Below are 21,239 nucleotides of genomic sequence, written 5' to 3' on the forward strand. Positions count from 1 at the left end.
CCAACTGTGTACTACACACAGTCAGGGTTCCTTTCACCAAAATTACATTTGATATAGACTAGAGTGAGGGGAAGAAGGAAAGCTAAATGAAACTGATACTGGCAGCATTCTGATTTGTAGGATCATCAAATAACGCCAGAGAACTCTCTCTGCAGGTCTCTTATTTCTCCCAGAAGCCTGGGTTCCAGGTACACAGATTCTTTCAGAGACACAGTCATAGCATAGAACATTAAGACTAGGAAACAAATAGGACATTTCTCTGTGGCCATCAATTTTTCATAAGGAGCCCAATAAGTATTCATTTATATCCTCCCTTCCTTCAAAGAGGTGGGCTTGGATTGGGGGGTGGGGGGTGAGAGTAAGGTGGTCTGCAGTATTCTCTGTTGGGACACCAAAAAATGATCTCCTACAGTTGAAATAAATGAAGTTGTAGAAAGAAAGGTAAGGAAGCAGGATGGATTCCCCCTACTGTTGCTGCCCTCTACATAAAGTATAATTCTTTATTCTTAAGTATAATAGAGGCAGTTAGGGAGCACTAACTCTGGAGTTGGAAGGGAACTGGGGAGGGGAACACTTCCTAGCTGTGTGAACTGGGACAAGTCATTTAACCCCATTTGCCTGATCCTTGCTGTTCTTGTCTTATATTCAATGCTAAGACAGAAGGTAAGAGTTAAAAAAAATAATAAAGAATAAAGTATCAGAGGATCATATGGTTTAATGCTGAAAGTGATCTAGTATAACTTCCTAATATTTCAGAGGATACTACGGCCCAGAAATATAAGGCATTTTGCCCAAGATTACACAATTAATTATACTACTAGCATTTACATAGCATTTTTAAGGTTTAAAAAGGTCTTTACAAATTGGATCTTCACAGCTTTACATCTTTTGATCTTTACAACAATCCTGGGAATTACTTTACAGATGAAGAAACTGAGACAGACAGAAGGCAAGGGATGTGCCCCCGTTAGTATATGACACTGAATTTGAACTCAGATCTTCCTAACTCCAGGTAGAACACTGTTCATTGTGCCACTTAGCTGAATAAAACAGATTCAAACCTAGATATTGAACACAGTGTTCTTTATATTACTTGCTTTTACTATTCCATTCCTATTATTCTACCATGGCAACTTTAAAGGGTTTCACTTTCAATTCCTACTTTAACACTTTAATGGAAATTAAGTGGCAGGTTGAAATAAGAATAAGACACAGAATAGTTAACTGTGGGTAAGGCATAGTGGTCTCTATAGGCAGGAGGAAGAAAAGGAAAGCATGCAAGAAATGCTTTTACACATCACTCAAAACCCTACCTCGGGCCACCTTTGGCAATAGTGAACACTTCTTGATCTAAAATATAAAACTCTAGTGGTAGGTAGGTGAACACTTATTAGCTGGGAGTCTCTGGGCAAGTCACTTAATATCAATTGCCTAGCCCTTACCCAGGTTTTTAAATGTACAATTCTGATCCTATCCAAATAGCAGCCATGCATATCTTTGGAACTTATTTTTACATTTGTAAAATGAACAAGTTAGAACTAGAAAGTCTCTCCCATCTCTAATGTTCTATCACTATAAATTATAAACACTGGGCTGTGTGAGTGGGTGGTTTGAACTATTTGAACTCCCTGGGAACAATAGCTCTCTGTAATGCCATTTAGAGGAATCTGTAGAACTCTGTATCTCTGACTGTCAGTCCTTATCCACCAAAATTAATTGGAGACTATAAAGCAAGGATGGAGAGCAGATAACCTCATTTCTAGGATCAGGGTCAACAATTCCACTCATAATTGCCTAAATGTCCCTTTGGATTTCATTATAACCTTATTGCCCAGTTCTTCCAGGTTTAGCCTTTCCTTGCTGCTGCCCAGGGCTCTCACTCCATTTTCTCATGTATGAGTGAGTCCCTGAACCTTTGTTGTGTCTTTTGATACCAATCTGGGTCCCTGATCTTGCACTCATGCTTATTTAGCTCTCCTTTACAATCACTGATCCTTTTAATCTGCGCTTAGCTCCTGAAACCTTAAACCTGTCTTCTCTTACTTGGAACTATGTTACTACTCCTTCCCGTCTGCATTTCCCTCGTGGACCTTTCAATTCAGCCTCTATACCTGCCCATCCCATCTTCCCCACCTATACAGTTCACACAGGTTTTGAAGTATCACTTCAACTGCACTTATCTATGAGTCCATCACACATACTAACTGATCTGGCAAGATGCAGTGCAGAATGAGCACTGAATTTGCAGTCTGAGAACCTGAATTAAAATTCTTGCTCTGATGTTCTCTATGTTAGATTGGACAAATCACTTTGCTCTCTGGGTCACATTTTGTTGGTCTTTAAATGAGGAGATTTGAAAATTCTGTGTTCCTATAGCTCCTTGGGTCTATCTCTACTTCTCTTGGTCTTCCAAGTTTTATTGTTTCCCCAAATTCAGGAAGAAAGCAGGTATATATTTGAATTCAGAACCATATTGTTCTGCTTTTTACTTGGAAAATTCACATCGTCTTTTCTTTTGGGTCTCTCAGTTTTCCTATCTATAAAATTACATTGTCTTTATCTGTCTATGAGATCTCTTCTTCTAACCTAACTCCAGACCCCTTACTTGGCCTGTTGTCGACATTCCATATTGGCCTTTCTCTAATTTTGTGTTGCTCTGATCCATGCTAAATATTCCATCCAAATAGACTGGGGATATAGCACAGGAATGACCATGCCATCTCCCTATTCAATAAAGTCCAGGGCTTCCCAATAAATTCCAGGGCTTCCCATTAAACTCAAGTTTCAAGTATCTATTTGCCCAATTGGCAAGCTTTCCACAAATGAATTCCAACCAATCTTTCCGATCTACTTTTTTTTTAAATCTTTCATTCTAAGGCAGAGAAGTGGTATGGGTTGGCCAATGGGGGTTAAGTGTCTTGCCCAGGCTCACATAGCTAGGTGGTATCTGAAACCAAATTTGAACTCATGGCCACAGGTCACTAGGTCTAGATGCTACCTTCTCCCTCACTAGCCTCATGGCTAAAGATCATGAGAACTTCAGAATGTGAGAGGATTTGAATTTGCCCTCAAGGAATTTAAACTCAACAATAAATTAGCATCAATAAAACAGAAAAAAAGTTACCTGAAATTGAGAAAGAGAAATCCCTATTTGCTACAATTTAAATTCATCACAGTAGAATTAGGATTGACTGTCTGATGGCACTGCCCCAGATGGCTCTTTCTGAGTCTTCTGTGTGCATGGTCACTCCACTGAAATTCTGTTACTAGATGGATGCTACTGGGAAAAGAACTACATTGCAAGAAGTTGTCTGTTAAGACTTAGAGGAGAAAATGGTGCTTGGGAAGGTCTTTTAAAATAAGGAAAATAAAATAAAATAATCTAAGGAAGGAAACTAAAAGAGGAATGGCGTTCCTGGAAAAAAAGGAAAATAATGCAGGAGAGGATGAGAGAGGCACAAAAGGATAATTGGGCAAAGAAAAGGATCTGTTAAGTAATCTATTTGTTAGGAAGAAAAAGAACAGTCTGCTAATAAAGAAAATGGCTAACTGTGAAAAAAGGTTAAAAGGGATTTTGATCCAAAATTTACAGGGAGGTGAAATCCTCTCTTAAAATAAGGGTTCTTAAGATTGTGTCAAGGATGCCTTTGGAAGCTTCAGAATAATGTTTTTTTTTAATTAATTGAAGGAAATGGTAAATTTTAGTTAGTAGTTAGTAAAAATAAAAATCCAATTTTTCTACTTTTCACAGAACCCTTGAAATCTATCCTTGTATCCCATGTTAAGAACCCAAATATTAAAAATTAAAATGGGATGGGCCTCCATCAATAAGCATTTAAGTGCCTACTTCATGTCAGGCACTATGCCAAATACCAGGGATACAAAGACAACAAACAAACAAACAAACAAACAAAAAACCCAGACCCTGACCTTTATTACAGTCTAATGAGAGACAACATAGAAACCATATATAGGATAAGAGGGTAAAATGATAGACAATCAGATGAGAAAATAATAACATTAAGGCATATTAGGAAAGGCTTCTTGCTGGATGTGAGATCTTAGCAAGGAATTCCAGGAAGCAAGAGCAAATGAAGAAGGGAGAGAATTCAATGCATGGGGGGCAGCGAATGAAAATGCCTGAAGTAAGGAGGTATACTTATTTGAGAAACAGTAAGGAGGTCAATGTCACTAGATAAATGTGAGGAATGAGTAAGATGTAAGAAAATGGGAAAGATAGGAGAGGCTGGGTTATAAAGAACGTTGAAGACCAAACAGAATTTTCTATTTGATGCTGATAGTTATACGGAGCCATTATAATTCAGAGTCTGATATGGCCAGACTGGCTGAATAGCATATTGGAGAGATGAGGTAGGGAAACTGACCAGAAGTGCAGGTAAAAAGTGATCAGGACCTTCACCAGGGCGGTGACTGTCAGAGGAAAGACTAGGAATTCTACCCTTAGAAACATAGAATTGATTGAGCAGAGATTTGAAAAAGTATCATGGAACTGAGGGTTCAGAAGAGCCATTAGCAATCATCTAGTCAACTTTCCTCTTTTCATGGATCAGGACACATAGTAGCATGAAGGTTACATAAGTAACAAATAGCAAAACCAGGATTTGAATCCTCTGACAGCAAATGCAGTACTTTTAATTATACAGAGCATCTCAATAGGTTTGACCACATCTTCTATTGCTATGCCATCAAATAACATGTTCAAACTTGTGAGCAGAGGAAATGGCTCTATTCAAGGGGCTCAGTTGGGTGTAGTTCTGGAGGAAGATGTCTGGTGAGGAGGAGGTGTGAGAAGCAGTGCTTGAATGAGGCTTTGCAAGTGGGATGGGTGGGCAGCAAAAACAATCAGATTTAAGAATACAGGAAAGTGGGGGCCAGGGCCAAAGATGAATCAAAATTGATTCCAGGATTATTTATGATATAACATATAGCTGATTCCCTCTTTCACTCTCTCCTATTCCAAACCTCTTCTATCTTCAAGCCTTCCACATCTATCCCCCACCTCCCAATACAACCCCAACATCTCAGCTAAAGATGAATTTTACTTTACTGAAAAAACTGATGCTTTGCATTATGAGTTCCCTTTCTCCCCTTCTCTTCATTCCAAACCCTTTGACATCCTCCTATACACTCTCTTACTTTAATTTAATCTCTAACAATAAAGTGGCCCTTCTCTTTGCTATAGCATACCATTTTATATGAGCCTTTGATTCTGTCTTCTTTTCTCCAACAAAGTCCATATTCAATCATCCCCTCCCCCACACTCATCTTCATTCTCTTCCTAATTTACTACTCTTTAATTCATCATCCCTTCCCATTTCAAACATGTCTTCTCCATCTTTTAAGAAACAAAAAACCAGGGGCAGCTGGGTAGCTCAGTGGATTGAGAGCCAGGTTCAAATCCAGCCTCAGACACTTCCCAGTTGTGTAACCCTGGGCAAGTCACTTGACCCCCATTGCCTAATCCTTACCACTCTTCTGCCTTGGAGCCAATACACAGTATTGACTCCAAGATGGAAGGTAAGGGTTTAGAAAAAAAAAAGAAAAAAAAGAAACAAAATACCATTCACAAACCTTACCATCCCTTTAAGCTATCACCCTATCTCTCCTTGAAAAACTCCTAGAAAAAGCTGTTTACATTCATTCCCTCTATTTCCTATCATCTTACTCTTCAAACCTTTGCAACTTGGCTTCATCCCTGAACAGATTCCAAAGTGATCAATCATCTCTTAATTTCTAAATTTGATGTTTTTTTCCTCAATTCTTAATCATTTTTTGTCCTCTTTTATGACACTCTCCTGAATCTTATTGTTTCTCTTCCATCTCCTTTTCTCATTCATCATCCATGTCACATCCCTACATGTGTGTGTTCCCCAAAGCTATGTCCTAGGCCCATTTTTTTCTACACTCTTTTTGAATAACCTCATAAACTTTCATGAATTTAATTATTTCTAAATAGATGACTTAGAGATACAACCTGGTGTTGGAATCAGGAACTGATTCTGTTGAGTTTCCACAAGAGGCTTAAAGGACTATGCTCTTCCAGATTTATCTCTGAGAATCTCTCAAACCAAGTTGTTTCCTCATAGTACTCAGCTTTCCTTGGTTTGTTCATCTGTGGATGGGTCTGTCCTTGGATCAAGCTCCACATGTGAATGACATGCCTGGGCAGGGCTCTCCTGGGCCTGAATAGAGTGGCTAAGACCAAGACTCTTCTTCCTTTAAGGAACTCTGGGTTTGCTCTAGTGCTAACCTCTGCCTGGAGCCTCCCTCTTACCACAGAATTCTAGGAGCTCTTCCTTCTTTAGGCTTTGCCCAAGGTCATTCTTTTTTTTTTTAACACTAGTAGACATGAAATCTATATTTCTGTGTTCTAGTGTGTGAAGATTGGATTTAGCTATATCCTGATTGTTACAATGAAGATACTTAGCTCTTTCTTTGTTGTGAAGATAAAATTGCAATCTCCTGATTGTAACAATGAAGGTACTTAGTTCTTCCTTTATAGTGAAGCTAGAATTGTAAGCTACAATCTATTTTTAGAGTTTAACTACAAAAAGGTGTTAAGTAACTACAAAAGGTGAATTAACCACAAAAAGGTGTTAAGTACCCTAGAGATAAGGGAAGGGAAGGGGGGACCAAAATAATGCAATAGTGTGAACCATGAATCATGAGGAAAGAAGCATACCCCATACATTTCAGAGCCCTTGAGGCAAAGCCTCTCCTAGTTAGGGTTCTGCTGACAGGGAACAAAAAGGCAACCCAACAAAACTGACTTCCTAGTTAATACTCAAATGCAAAACTCAGATATGTTTCCTAATTCCTGATTCAAGACTTCAGTATGGTCTCTCCTCTCCGACCCTAAACAGGTCTAATCAACAGGCTTTTAATTAACAACATTAAACTTAAACCTAACAAAAGAGGATTTAAGTAACCCAAAAAGATAAAATCTAACCAAAGAAGGTGAGAACTAAAGAATGGGCAGTCTTGGAGAAAAGCATCTGCTATGATTGGTAGACATGAAAATTTAGAGGAGGTGACACAAGAGAAAAAGGTCATTAAATAGAGGGAAAAAAGACTGAAGATTCATTCGGATTCAGACATTCAGATGAGTTTGGAGACAGTCACCTGGACTTGGAGTGAAGGATCAGTGCCTCATAACTCTAAATAACAAAATGTATACCAGCATTTCACTACTTATATATGGTCTTGTATTGATAGCAAAGGGCCAGTGTATCCCTTAGAATATATAGCACATATTGTACATTGGGTAGACATTAAAAGTTTGAAGGGATCACAGAGAAGGGAAAAAAGTAGTGGATCTTGGGTTGGAAGAGCAATCTAAACACCAGCTTTGCCATTTATTATCTTTGGTGAAGTCTCTTCACTTCCCTCTCTAAACCTCAGTTTCCTCATATACAGAATGGAGATAATCATTACAGATCTATAGTAGAGAGGATCTGAGTCTGAATCCTAACTTGCTACCTATTCAGTCATGGGCAAGTCATTTCTCTATGTCTTGGGTCTCAGTTTCCTACACCCTAGGTCTAGGTCTCAGGTCTCAGTTTCATTACTTATAAAGTGAGAAGGATTTCATTAGATGGCTTCCAATGTGACTTGTGCTTCTAAATCAATCTTCCTATGATTTACTGCAGAACATCTCCTTCATCTGCTTAATAACAAGTGCCGTGTGACTAAAAATTCTAAATATAGTTATACAGTGATGAATGCAATCCATCATTATTATCTGCTGAATGGCAAATACTGCAGGAAGAGACCCTAAATTTTGCCATAAGCTGATTTTCAGAATGCCAGAAAAGACAACCTTTACAGCATACAGTCTGTCACCATCCCTACACACACACACACACACACACACACACACACACACACACACACACACACACACACACACACCCTGCACCCTACAAAGGGATGGGTTACCATGGACACACAGCTGTGTCCTCCTCATGTACACATTCCCCAGAATCCTGACTTATACCTTAAAGAGACTTCAACCAGGCTTCTTGGTGCCTCTGCATTAAACAGACTCAAGAGAGAAAGAAAAAGCAATAAATAAGTCAGAGGAAAGAGAAGGCTCAACAGTAAGTGCAGGCAGAGTAAAATCAAAGGCAACACTGACCAACAGAGCTTTGATTAGGGATTCCACCCCCCAAGAGGAGAACAGTAAAGCAGCTGTGAAAGTGGAGGCAGGTAGGTAAGAAGGTCACATAGGTTACAGGAAGGCACTGCTCATTCAGGAGGCACTGGCCTTCACATTCAGGGAAGTTTTTGTGTAAAAAGGTCTCAAACAATGCTCCCTGATTAGATGATACTATTCTGGAGAAGGATGGCTGGGTCTTTGGAGTCTGGCACATTCCCTGCATGGCATAACTGATTATTTTCAGGATCCCTAACCCCTGAGAGGATTTGGAGGTGGGGTCAGTGATTGGTCCCCCATTTCAATATTTTGGCTCATTGCTCTGGCATTATAGGGTTAAGTTGTGTCATGGACCACAGGAGCAATCTCGATTCTTTCTCAGAATAATGTTTTTAAATGCATAAAATAAAATGCATAGGATTACAAAGAAAATGAATTTTACATTGTCACATAAGTGACACACATACAACTACCAAAATACCTCTACCTGCCTAGACCCTAGAGATAAGGGAGGGGAAGGGGGGACCAAAATAATGCAATAGTGTGGAACCATGAATCATGAGGAAAGAAGCATACCCCATACATTTCAGAGCCCTTGAGGCAAAGCCTCTCCTAGTTAGGGTTTTGCTGACAGGGAACAAAAAGACAACCCAACAAAACTGACTTCCTAGTTAATACTCAAATGCAAAACTCAGATATGTTTCCTAATTCCTGATTCAAAACTTCAGTATGGTCTCTCCTCTCCGACCCTAAACAGGTCTAATCAACAGGCTTTTAATTGACAGCATTAAACTAGTTATAAATTGAATTAATTATAAATTTAAAAACCTCCCCTTTGTGTTCAGGACTATGCTAAGCTGGGGCTGCAAAGAAGGTAAAGATACTCTCTCTGATCTCAAAAGCTCACAATCCAATTAAAAACAACAACTATTAGCTAGAAAAGACTTAGGCCTTTAGAAGATATGTGTGTGGAGAGAGGAGTAGTGAACTATATATAAAGAATAGAAAAATAAAATATCACCCAGAGTCTTTTCTATGCATATTAGAAGTCTACACTGAATAACAAGCTCTCTAAAAAACAAAGGTATCAATTCCAAGAACTAAACAACCAGTAGCAAACAGAAAGACAACCTGCCTCAAATACCTTGGCAGAGGACCTCTGCTACTTGAACTTAAGAGGAACACCCCAGCAGTGGTCTGGGCAGTTCTGACTCACCTCAGCCCCACAGTCCCTTGTCACTGAAAGCTTACACACTGGCCATTTTCCTCCAGTTTTCACATCCTCTTGTTTCTTCAGGCAGCACAGCTAATTCACTGTGCAAAGCAGCATTTATATATAGAAAGTTGCAGCCACGCAGGTTAGCATTAAAATAGACTTGGTGTTTCTATGGCAACCAAACAAATGATATTCAAAATGAAACAGAGAAGTATTCCACAAAGATAAAAGCATTTTCAACTCTTTCCAACAATAGAGCCAAGCTCACTGCCCATATGGAGTAGGCCTCATTGTTCCTGAGTGGACTCTTGTCATGCTTTTCCTCTTGGATTTAGTTTCTTTCACTAATGCTGCCAAGAAAGACTAAACTTCCCCACTGCAATACTGCAGCCCACTTCTCATCCAAAGGGTAGGCTTCTTCTTCATGTATAAACAAGAAGACAAGATTTTTTTCTTAGGTACAATCAATCAACATTAGACAATCATTCAATAAACATTTATTATGAACACATTACTGTGTTGGGCACTGAAGAAGATCCAAGAGTCCTTGTCCTGAAGGAACCTGTATTCGACTGGAAGATGCAACTTATACACAGATAACTAAATATAGCAAATTCAGGGGTGGGGAAAGAGTAGAAGATGGCACCCAAGTTGAACCTTAAGGGAAGTGAGGGATTATAAAAGTCAGAGATGAAAAGTAATGCCTAGGTATGGAGGATACCTTGTGTGAGTAGATAACGAATGATGAATTTTAAGAGTTGAGAGAAACATGGAAAAAGAAATTAACTATTATACAGTGAAGTAAATAAAACATACACAATGCCTATATGTGAAAAGGAAAAAAAATACAACTAAACATAATTATAACAACCAGTGTTAGTGCCAGAGAAGAGATGAAAAAAATATAACTGTGTCCCTTCTTTTCAGAGTAGGGAGATTGAGTATGGAACATTGCATATAATGTTAGATTCAGCTGATAAATTAGTTCGTTTCATTGAACTGCAATTCTCACCCAACCTCATCTTTCTAATTCATTTTGCTATAAAGGACGGAAAGGAGAAAGAAATATATTTAGAAATGAAGGTGAAGTTTAAAAAAAATCAGTAACTCTCTTTTTTTTTTTAAAAGGAATAAATGAAGAGATAGGAGAGAGAATTCTGAGTTTGAAGAACAGCTATAATGAACCATAATATAGATTGTGTGAATGGGACCAGAAATAATATGAAATAAATTGAGAAAATTAAACTGGTATCTGCTTCTGAAGAATTTTAAATTCTAGGTTGAAGAATTTGTATTTTATTCTAGAGGCAAGCTGAAAAAAATTGGGTCAGTAGGGGAGTATAAATATCTCAGATTTAGGAAAATCAAAAGAAATGAATTAGGACATTAGTGCAGTCCTTTAAATGAAAAGGGTCGGAACAAGAATGATAGCCATATGAATAGAGAAAGGGGTATGGATATAAGAAACAAATATATAAGTCTGGAAGCAAAGTGATAATATGGGAGGTAAGTGATTACCAAGAGAAAGAGATAAGAGAAGACTGAGCTCAGAAAGATGTTGGCATGTAGAAAACAGCTGGATGATGATGTAGCAAAAGCCATTTAAAAAGAGATTCATGAGAGACCAAAATAATTTCATATAAGCAAAGAGTTTTAAAATCTCAATGGTCAAATTACATAAGTTTTCAGAAAAGGTTTAGTGTTTTAAGAGACTGATAGTAATCCTGGAGGGAATATTTTCATTTGAATGTTGATATATTTCCAAAGGGAAAAATAGAGAATGTAGGAAAGAGTAAAGAAATAGAATAATCACCAGGTGACATCAGAGACTATAATTTCATATCTCTCCTTTCCTTTGTGTCTAACCTTCTTAATAAAGTCATCTACTATCAATATCTCTACTTCCTTTTCTCTTTACAGTCTGGCTTCATTCATCTGCAACTGCTCTCTCCACATTTACCAACGATTTTTCATATTTCCAAATCTATCAGGGATTTCTCAGTCATTCTTCTTGATCTCTGTGGCCCTTGATACTGTTTATCATCATTTTCTCCTTGACACTCTCTTCTTTTTATGTTTTCTAGCCTGGTTCTCTTGCTACTTGTCTAATCACTCTTTGGTCTACTTTGTTGGGTCTTCATTCAGACAATACCCTCTAATTGTGAATGTTACACAACCCCACTCAGACCTAAGCTCTGTCCTCATTTTTTCCTCCTCCTTTTATGCTATTTCACGTATTGATTTCATCAGTTCCCACAGATTCAACTATTTCTTTGTTGATGATTCTCAGATCTGCTTATCCAATTCTTTCCTGATCTCCACATCTTCAACTGCCTAATGGTCATGGGAAAGTGAAAGTCCCATAGACACCATGAATTCTACATGCCCCAAACTGAACTTAGTTGAAGTGATGGTTTAATTAATATATTATGTATCCCAGCACTTAGCACATTTCCTGGCACAAAGTAGAAATATAATAAATAATTATTGATTTTCTGACTTGGAGAATCACTCATTGCTCATCACACTGAATTTAGAGTCTGAAGATCTGGATCAAATCTTAGTTTGGCTACTTTTCACTCAAATTAAGTTCATTTTTAAGTCAATTCAACAAACATTAAGTGCTAATTATATAGAAATCATATGTACTCTCCTTAGCTTATTACCTGGAAAGCTAGAAAAGATCTTGCAGATGATACCCCTCAGTTTCTTAAGCACCTATGCTCCCATTTACACATATATTCTCAAACACACTATTACAGACAAAAAGAGTGGTTGCCATAAACTGTGACGGCAAAAATATGGTTTCAAGACTTTGAATTTCCAACACTGTAAAGATAATTTTTAGTGTCTTGATTTTATATTAAAAATAAAGTGGTCACCATGGGAAAAATTCCCAAATATGAAATATACCCAAGTCAGCTGGGTTTTATGGAGATTTTAATTAATACAAATAAAGGAATTAAGGAAAGGGAGAAAGAGTAAGAGAAATATAGTATTGGCCTAGGCCTGAGCCTTAAGAGAGACTAGTCAGTCTTTTATCACTAACCACAAGATCCTTCCAAGCAAAACTCTTGTGTTCAGAGACACCCTCCAATTTAGCTCAGGAAGTTGCACTAAGTTCAGCCACCGAGAGAGAGAGAGCTCCAGCAGCCTCCTCTAACTCCTGACCTAACTCCTTCAGCTCCAAAGCTCAATTCTTCAGAGGCCTAAACCCCTTCCTTTTAAAGAAAATTTTCTCCTATGTCACCTCCCCTAAATTTCTACGTCTACCAATCACAGTAGACATTTTCCAAAGGACTGGCCATTCTTAATTCACACCTGAGTAGACTAAACTTTTGAGTAATTCACACCTGAGTAGACTAATCTTGTCCTTTGCAAGTTGTCTGATTAATTTGAACTTCGTAGGTACTTAGCACCCCTCTGTATTAGATTTAAAAATAGACCTAGCTTAAGGGTTCCTGCTTCACTTTAAGTATGGCTTGGGGACTTTTCATTGTTCAATCAGGAGTTTACAATTTTATCTTTCCCTAAAGTATGCCAAAGTATGGGTGGAGTAATGTTAGAGTTCCCACCTACATTCCTGACTACATACCTTCATTGAAAAATAAGGCAACATTAACCAAAAATATTGTAAGGTAGAGTCTGAGAATTTTTAAGATTCACAAGTCTGAGAAATTTTAAGATTCACAACACCCTACCTTAACAGTAGTTTGAGCTATTATGGAATTCCCTCTAAATAGATGACCTAAAATAGAGAGCAACATAAGAGACATTTTAAGCTACTTCTTATGGATTTCTCAAGACCTGAAAAATCCTGTGGCTCCAAGTAAGCTGCCTTCATCTGAGGGATCACCAAGCATTTTAGCAAGTTGACCATAGGAAGCTGTGCTTTTTCTATATCTTTACACTATTAATAACAACAATAACAACACATTTCCTACCTCAGTAAAGTAACTGCTTAATAGACTACCTAAACTCCAAGTATTTCATTACCTTAGAGCAGGGCCCAGCATAAAACATTTATATGGATAGCAAATGATAGTATCAGGATTCCAACCTAAGTGTTCTTATTAAAACTTCACACTATTCAATCCCTCTTTCCCACCCCTCTTCTAATTTTCTTCTCTTTCCCCTAACTCTTCTATATAATCCTCAGGCCTAAATGTTCATCTGTAACTTCTACTAATTACTTTTAATGAGAATCACATGATCTCACAGTTGAAGGGAGAACAAGAATCCATATGCAAATATCATCCAGTCTTTCCTTCTAGACTTCTAGTTAAGGAGTACCTCCTACCTTTTAAGAAGGTCCATTTCTTTGATACATCTAAATGTTATGAAATTCTTCCTAATGTTAACTTTAATTTGCTTCTTTGAAACTTCATTATTTCTAATCCAATACTCTGAGCTAAACTCAGAAGACTATAATCCTCTTTCATTTAACACCTCTTCAAATACTAGAATATACCTACTAGGGGCAGTGAGGTGGGACAGTGGATAGAGTGCCAGGTTTGGCATTGGAATGACCTAGGTTCAAATGTGACCTCATACACTACTGTGTGACTCTGGGCAAGTCACTTAACCCCATTGCCTACCTCTTGCCCTTCTGTCTTGGAGTTGTGACTTGGAAGACAGGTTTTTTAAAAAAAGAATATAGCTATTTCTTCTTTCAGTCCCCACAGTCCCTTTTCTTATCCTGCTGAAATATCCTGAGTTACTTTAATCAACCTTCATGTGGCTTTCTCTCCATTCCTTTCCTCACTGAGGGACCATCTCTAGATTCCCTGAAGTTCATCTTTCCTCAAAGAATGAACCCAAACTTAAAACAACAATATTTTATGTATGATCTGAGGACAAAGTAGAAGTAAATTATTTTCTATAAGATACTGTGATTGTTGATGTAATCTAATAGTTATGTTTGTTCTCTTATAGCACTTAGTCCAGTATTCTGCACACAGATTGGTTTATATTTTTTTAATTGAATTACCAAGTAAAATGTCAGGGCAGAGGCATTAAGCTAGCTTGATTACCACACTAAAAATATGGGCCTCAGACAAATAGTAGAGGCCATTAAAAATGACAAAATGTTACTTTGATGACATAAAATTGAAAAACTTCTCCACAAATAAAAGTAATGTTTCTAGGATAAAAAAGGAACTGATCAAATGGAATAAAAGTTCTTGGATCAAATTTTTCATATGAAGATTTAATGTCCATTCTATGATACACACACACACAGTGTATATATATATTAAATCAAGTCATTCTATTCCTAAAAGATAAGTAGTTAAAGACTATGTATAAACTAGTTTTCAAAAGAATTGCAATTAAGAAATATAAGAAAGACCACTTGAAATTATTAATAAGTGAAATAAAAATCAAGACAGTAAGATTTTACCTCACATCCAGGAAATTGTCAATGATGAAAAAATAGAAATGGTCAAAAGCTGTAGGAAGATAGGTATCCTTGTTGGTAGAGCTATGAAATGAGGTAGGAAGTTAAAATGACTGAAATGACAAAAGCATAATTGGGCCTGTACTCTAAGGAGTTCATTGATAAAAATTATTTATTTTTAAATATTTATTTACTTTATTTCTGTTTTATTTATTATTCTAATTTATTATTTATTTAATTTGTTTTCATTATATTCTATTTACTTATAAACATTGAAATATTTATAGTAAAATTCTTTGTTTGGCAAAGAAGTAGAAGCAAAATAGATACCTTCACAAATTGGGAAATGGCTCAAGAAAGTGAGATACATAAATGATTTCCAAAATAAGGAATATGATTAATCCAAAGAAGCATGGAAAGGCTTACATGGCTTAATGCAGAATGAAGGAAGCATTACCAAGAAATAGTATATACAATGGCAAGAGTAATTTAGAAGAAAATAACTACCACAAAAATCAGGCGAATGTTAGTTACAAAAAAAAATAAAACTATGACTCTAAAGAGAAGTTTTCAGAAACACCTCCATTCTACTCCTTTGCAGAAGTAGTAGGTCTTTAGATATGGGACACTGTATATATTTTCAGATTTTAAAAACGTATTGATTAATTTTACTGAAATGTTTCTCTTTCTCTTTTTTCCTAAAAGGGTTTTTCTCCCCTTTCTTTCTCATTTTCTAAAATGTATTGTATTATTTATTATATAGAATAGTTCTCTGGAAGGGAGAGGGATACTGGAAGAAACTCTGGTAATAAAAAAAATATCAATAAAATTATTTAAAAAATAAAACATGTGATGTTTCCAATTAAACTTGAACCTTATAGAATCTCTACTTAACACATAGAAAACATAATTTCCTTCTTACTCAAAAATATCTACAAAGATGCTCTTGCATGATGTCTAAATCCCAAAGTTTCCCCCAAAACATAGACACATGGAGATGATGGATTAGGGGTAAGTGATCAGAACTATATGGATTCTCCATTTAGTTAAATAAACAGATTTACTAAGCTAGGGTTAAGTTCCTAAGGAAAAACTTGCTTTAACCAAAGTCTTTTGGAAAGGAGCATATATTCACCATTCACCTAAGACAACCAGGGTTCCTCTACTTTAAAAACAAGCCCTCATTCCCAGAAATAATATTCAGGAGCTAGTGTTACATGCCATCCATGATTATATCAATAGCTCTCTCTACTCAAAATCTTACTTTGGTTGGCTTCTTAGCATCCTGCAGAGTTACATTCTATTTCACAGTTCAACTGATGATACTTCAGTTGATTTTCTAGTTATATACAAATATATATAATAGTATATACAAGTGTATATAACAGGTATAAATAGGATTAGTGATTCATATTAATGGAGAATACAGATTCTAGAGCAGAGTTATTAAAAATAATCTTCTTTCTAAATTTCCACCTAATTTTTTTAATTCAATTACTGGGTTTCTCTAAAATTCTCAATTTATACTACACCATAATTGAGAGAAGTGCTTTGTGGCCTCAAACAGATTGGACTTTTCTAGGTTTGCTTTTGAGATTATCTTGTTACTCTCAGATGGTGAAATTAACCAATATACCCTTCTGGCTCTTAAAATCTTCACTGAACTGCTAGCAATCATGAGGATACCCTGAAAGACTTAACTTTTCTTATTTTTGTAGTTTTAAGATATTTTTTTATGTATTGAACATAATTCATACATTGTCCCAATATTATATTTCTATTGGTAAATGCATAGAATGTGAGTGAAATATATATGTGCATACTAATTATTTGTACTATATTTTGTTGTTATACAATAGTAAAGACTCTGAAAACTGAAATATTTTATTCTCTGAGGGGGCTCACATGCAGTGTGAAGGTTGCAATTTGGGCACTTTGTCTCTAAAAGGTTTTCCATCACTGCCTTAAAGAATCAGGAAAACTCCCTTCCATTTTTAACAGGAATCAACAAGTAAACTTCTCTCTGGAACTCACAGTAGTACTAGAGAAGAGTTAGGTGCATGTTGCTCTTCAATGAATGTGGTACCTGACTGTGCTGGTCCTTCTCCCCTTTGGGAAGAAACGATATGGTATACTGGCCTCTCCTTGGGTCTAAAAAAGCTAGGCATCTCTCATTTCTCCCACAGTTTCTTCTTGAGATTCTGAATCTTTTTTTCTTTCCCTCATCTTTTCTTTCATGTCTCCATCTGGCACCAGCCTCCTAAGGCTAAATAAAGATCCAAGATGTACAACCCTGAGTCTCTATGTCTTCTTTGGGTAGGCATCTCTTATGGTAGTTGGCCACTCAATTTCTTTTAAAAGCTATATCAAGGGGGCAGCTGGGTGGCTCAGTGGAATGAGAGTCAGGCCTAGAGATGGGAGGTCCTAGGTTCAAATTTGGCCTCAGACACTTCCTAGCTATATGACCCTGGGCAAGTCAATTAACCCCCACTGTCTAGTCCTTAACACTCTTCTGTCATGGAATCAATACACAGTATTGATTCTAAGATGGAAACTAAGGGTTTTACAAAAAATAAAAATAAAAAAATAAAAGCCATACCAAAAGGCCAACTGAATTGTGCAACTTCTATCATTAATGTTGTGATCCAAATTGCTGCAATTGATTCACACCTTTCCCAGGGAATTTTCATCTTGTTTGGCTCCATGACTATACCCCACCCAGGTGTTCTCCCCCCACCACACCCCCAAGGCCACCAATGATCTGAGACTACAGAACTCCTTTCAATTGCCCTGGTTGGCACTCTCCTCCATGATTCAAGACAAACAACCATGGCAAGCAGTGTGGGCATCTGAACCTCAGTTTTGTAGGCAGAAAAAGAGAATAGAATAGACTCATTAAAAGTATTATTCATAAGAGATCAAATTTATACAGATATATTCATTAAAAAGCATTTCATTCAGGCAAGGAAAATTTTACTTAAAGGTAGACAAGTTATCTTCAGTACCTATGTCAAAATCAAAGAAGAGTTCTTGAGAAATATAATGGAAAATTTGTGAAAAGATGTTCTGATTGTTGGTTCACCAGATTTATTCAGCCCATTTGAATCCTTATCCCCTTTATCACCAATTACAATCTGTCAAGTCTCAGCTTTGGATCATTCCCACCATTCCCTAACTTTTCTCCTGTACACATGTTGATGAATGAAGATGGAGAAAATCATACTACCTTTCTGACTGGGTCCACTACAAATTTGTTACACAGCCTCAATTGAATCCTTACTGTTTCTAGGCAATTCTTCTATACCTCTCTAATCAACCCATTATCCCCACTCTCCACAGCACCTCTTCCAAACCTTTTATGATCTTTATCAAATTTTCTATGGCTCCCCCTCCCACTAAAATCGCAACTAATAGCTTTACCTCATATTCTGCAGAAAAAACTGAGATCATTAGTTAATGAGCTCCCTCTGTCTCCTCTTTTTCATCTTCTATCCACTCATATGCCTTCTGCCACTATTTCCTCCTTCACCCCATCTTACATGATAAAGCTAACCCTTTTATCCATACAAATAATCCCATTCTATCCTATTTCTTCCAGCTGATTGCCTCTTCTATTCAATCTCTTATTTTCAACCTATGTCTATTGGCTGGTTACTCATTGCCTACAAATATGGGTATGTCTCCCCCATCCTGAAAAAACTCTGACTTGATCATTCTATTTCTGTGATCATCCTTTATGTCTTCTGCTTAGTCATTAAACTTTAAAAAGACATCTACAAAAAGAGACGGTGTCTTCACTAGCTCTTTTCTCACTTTCTTTTCAACCTCTTCAATCTGGGTTCCAACTTCATCTTTCCATTGAAGCATTGAAGCATTCTGCAAAGTTACCAGTGACCACTTAAATTTAAAAAATCCATTAATATTTCCTCAATTCTCATTTTCATTGACCTCTCTGTAGCCTTTAATACTGCTGGCCACCCTCTCTCTTTGATATTTTTTCTCTCTCTAGCTTTTAGGGATACCACTTTCTCCTGGTTCTCAACTTACATATCTGACTGTTCCTTCTCTGTCTCCTCCAAATCAGACCCTCTAACCATAGGTTTCCTTTAGAGTTCTTACCTAGTACTATTCACTTTAATATCTTACTGTACTTGTTGATCTCATCAGTTCCCATGGTTTTAATTACTGTCTCTATGCTGAAAATTATCAAATCTAACTATCCTGCCCCAATCTCTCCGCTGTCTTCATCTCACATTTCCAACTGCCTCTCAGTCACTTCAAACTAGATGTCCAGTACACATCTTAAACTCAAAATATCCAGAACATAATTCATTGTCTTTCCCCCTAAATTCTCCTCTTCTCCTACCTTTCCCTATTACTATAGAAGGAAAGATCATTATCCCAGTCTCTCAGGTTCACTAATTAGTAATCACCCTGAACTCCTCTGTATCTCTCAATCTCTATAAATAATCTGTTGCCAAAAGTCTTTTGATTTCACTTTGGCAACATCTTTCAAATATACCACTTTATTCTGCTTTGATATTACTACCATTCTGATGAAGGCCCTCATTACCTATAACCATTAAAATTTGCCTGCTGGTAGGTCTGCCAGCCTCAAATCTCTTCCCCCTGTATAATTTTCATAAAATCCAAAACCTTTATTTATTTATTTATTATTTATTTATTTATTTATTTTGAGAAAAAGAAGCTCGCTAACTCCCCAAATCAAGAAAATGAACTGTTTGGAGAAAGTGCCATAAAGAAATCTACACTGAGTCAGAAGATCAAGAATGAACTTAGGGATGTAATTGATTGAACTGAAGGGGATTGAACACATTTATTCTGAATGTAAACTCTTATGCCAAAGGGGAGTGCCCCCAATTGGCTTTTTGTTAATGCACCAAGCAAACATTGGTTTTGCACTCTCCTTTTTATTTCCCTCTTATCTCCAACTATTGTAATTTCCTTGTAGAAAGTCCAATATTGTATGCACCTTTAGCTAGAAGATCTTTAGAGGCATAACATAAGCTGGTTATGTTAAATGATTCACTGGGGAGACTAGTCTCCCAAAGAATCACAAGGGCAATTGTGAAAAGTGAATCAAGTTCTCGTGTCTATTAATCAGCGACTTTTAAGTTAATCAATAAAAAAACTTAAGTACCCCTCTTTAGTACCTTACCAGTAACTAAGTATGAGAGTTCACAAGTCAGTTACTAGAATGGGTGACAACTCCAGAAGCCACTGCCCAGGCAGTGCTAGGCGAATTGAAAGACTGCTATTGATTCCAGCAAAGTGGGAAAAGGACAGGAAGTGATGTGGAAAAAGGACTATAAGAAATCCTGAACTTCCTGTCCAGAGGACATCTCCTTGAAAATTCTACTTTGGGGTTCTTCTTTGGAGTCTTTCCTTGGGGCTTTTGAACTTCAACTTCGACTTAGAACTTTGGGCCGTTCAACTGGAGTTTTCAGTTTCAGGACTTTGACTTTTGCTTTTGGAGCTTCTTGGAGTCTGGGACTTTCTTGTTGGGTTCACTGCTGCCTTGATGACTTCAACTCATGAGGTCTGCATTGGTACCTTGCTTGGATCCTGCCCACCTTGCTGGTGAGTGACTTGGATTCTCATGTGGAGATTGGAACTCTGTTGGGAAGCGAACTTCATTTCACTGGCTTAGCTTTTAGGATAGACTAGGCAGTCTCCTCACCTCTTTCCCTTCCACATTCCCCTCTTTTTACTAATATTCCAATTAATTCCAAAGCTGATTGATAGACAAAAGAGAGTTTGATTCACTTTCCACACCACTCTAATCCATAGTCTATGCAGCCACCAAGGTGATTGTCCTAAAGTGTACATACTGTCATGTCATCCTCCTATTCAATAAACTTCAATGGCTCCTTATCACCTCTAGGATCAAATACAATATTCTCTGGCATTCACTCTTCATAATCAAGGCTCTTCCTACATTCCCTGTCTTCTAATATTTTACTATGCCCTCTCCTCACCCAATACACCTGATGTTCTGTGAACAATATATTGATATTGATATTGAAATGATATTAAACATTTATTCTGAATGTAAACACTTATGCCAAAGGGGATTGCCCCCTAATTGGTTTTACCAGTGCACTTAGCAAACATTGGTTTTGTTCTGAGAGCATTTTCTCTGACTTTCCTATGTCTGGAATAATCTTCCTTCTCAATTCTGTCTACTGATTTATCTGGAAACCATTAAATCTCAAAAAAAAAAATAATCAACATTTTTAGAGGAAGGCTTTCCTACTTCCTCTTAATTTTAGTGTCTTCTACCTGCTAATTATTTCCTAATAATCCTATATGTAGTTTGTTTGTAGATATTTGTTTGCATGTTGTCTCCTCAATTAGACTGTGAGTTCCTTGAGAAGAGGAACTGTCCTTTGCCTTCTTTTGAAACCCCAGTAATTAGTACAGTTCTT

At 37.0% G+C, this 21,239-nt stretch overlaps 1 protein-coding gene across 4 annotated transcripts in view; it reads right to left on the reverse strand.

Moving 5' to 3' along the window:
• GAS7 (growth arrest specific 7) overlaps positions 1-21,239 on the reverse strand; it is a 337,244-nt gene that overhangs the window by 177,719 nt on the left and 138,286 nt on the right. The window contains exon 1 of one of the 4 annotated variants that reach the window (XM_007482981.3): positions 9,393-9,618. The exons of 2 other annotated variants lie outside the window; for them this stretch is intronic. The gene's annotated coding sequence lies outside the window, so the exon portion shown is untranslated. Of the gene's footprint in view, positions 1-9,392; positions 9,619-21,239 lie in introns of those variants that run through there. One more of the 4 variants, XM_056817433.1, reaches the window with a different exon arrangement.

Source organism: Monodelphis domestica, chromosome 2 (assembly GCF_027887165.1).
Source record: "Monodelphis domestica isolate mMonDom1 chromosome 2, mMonDom1.pri, whole genome shotgun sequence".
Classification (NCBI taxonomy): domain Eukaryota; kingdom Metazoa; phylum Chordata; class Mammalia; order Didelphimorphia; family Didelphidae; genus Monodelphis; species Monodelphis domestica.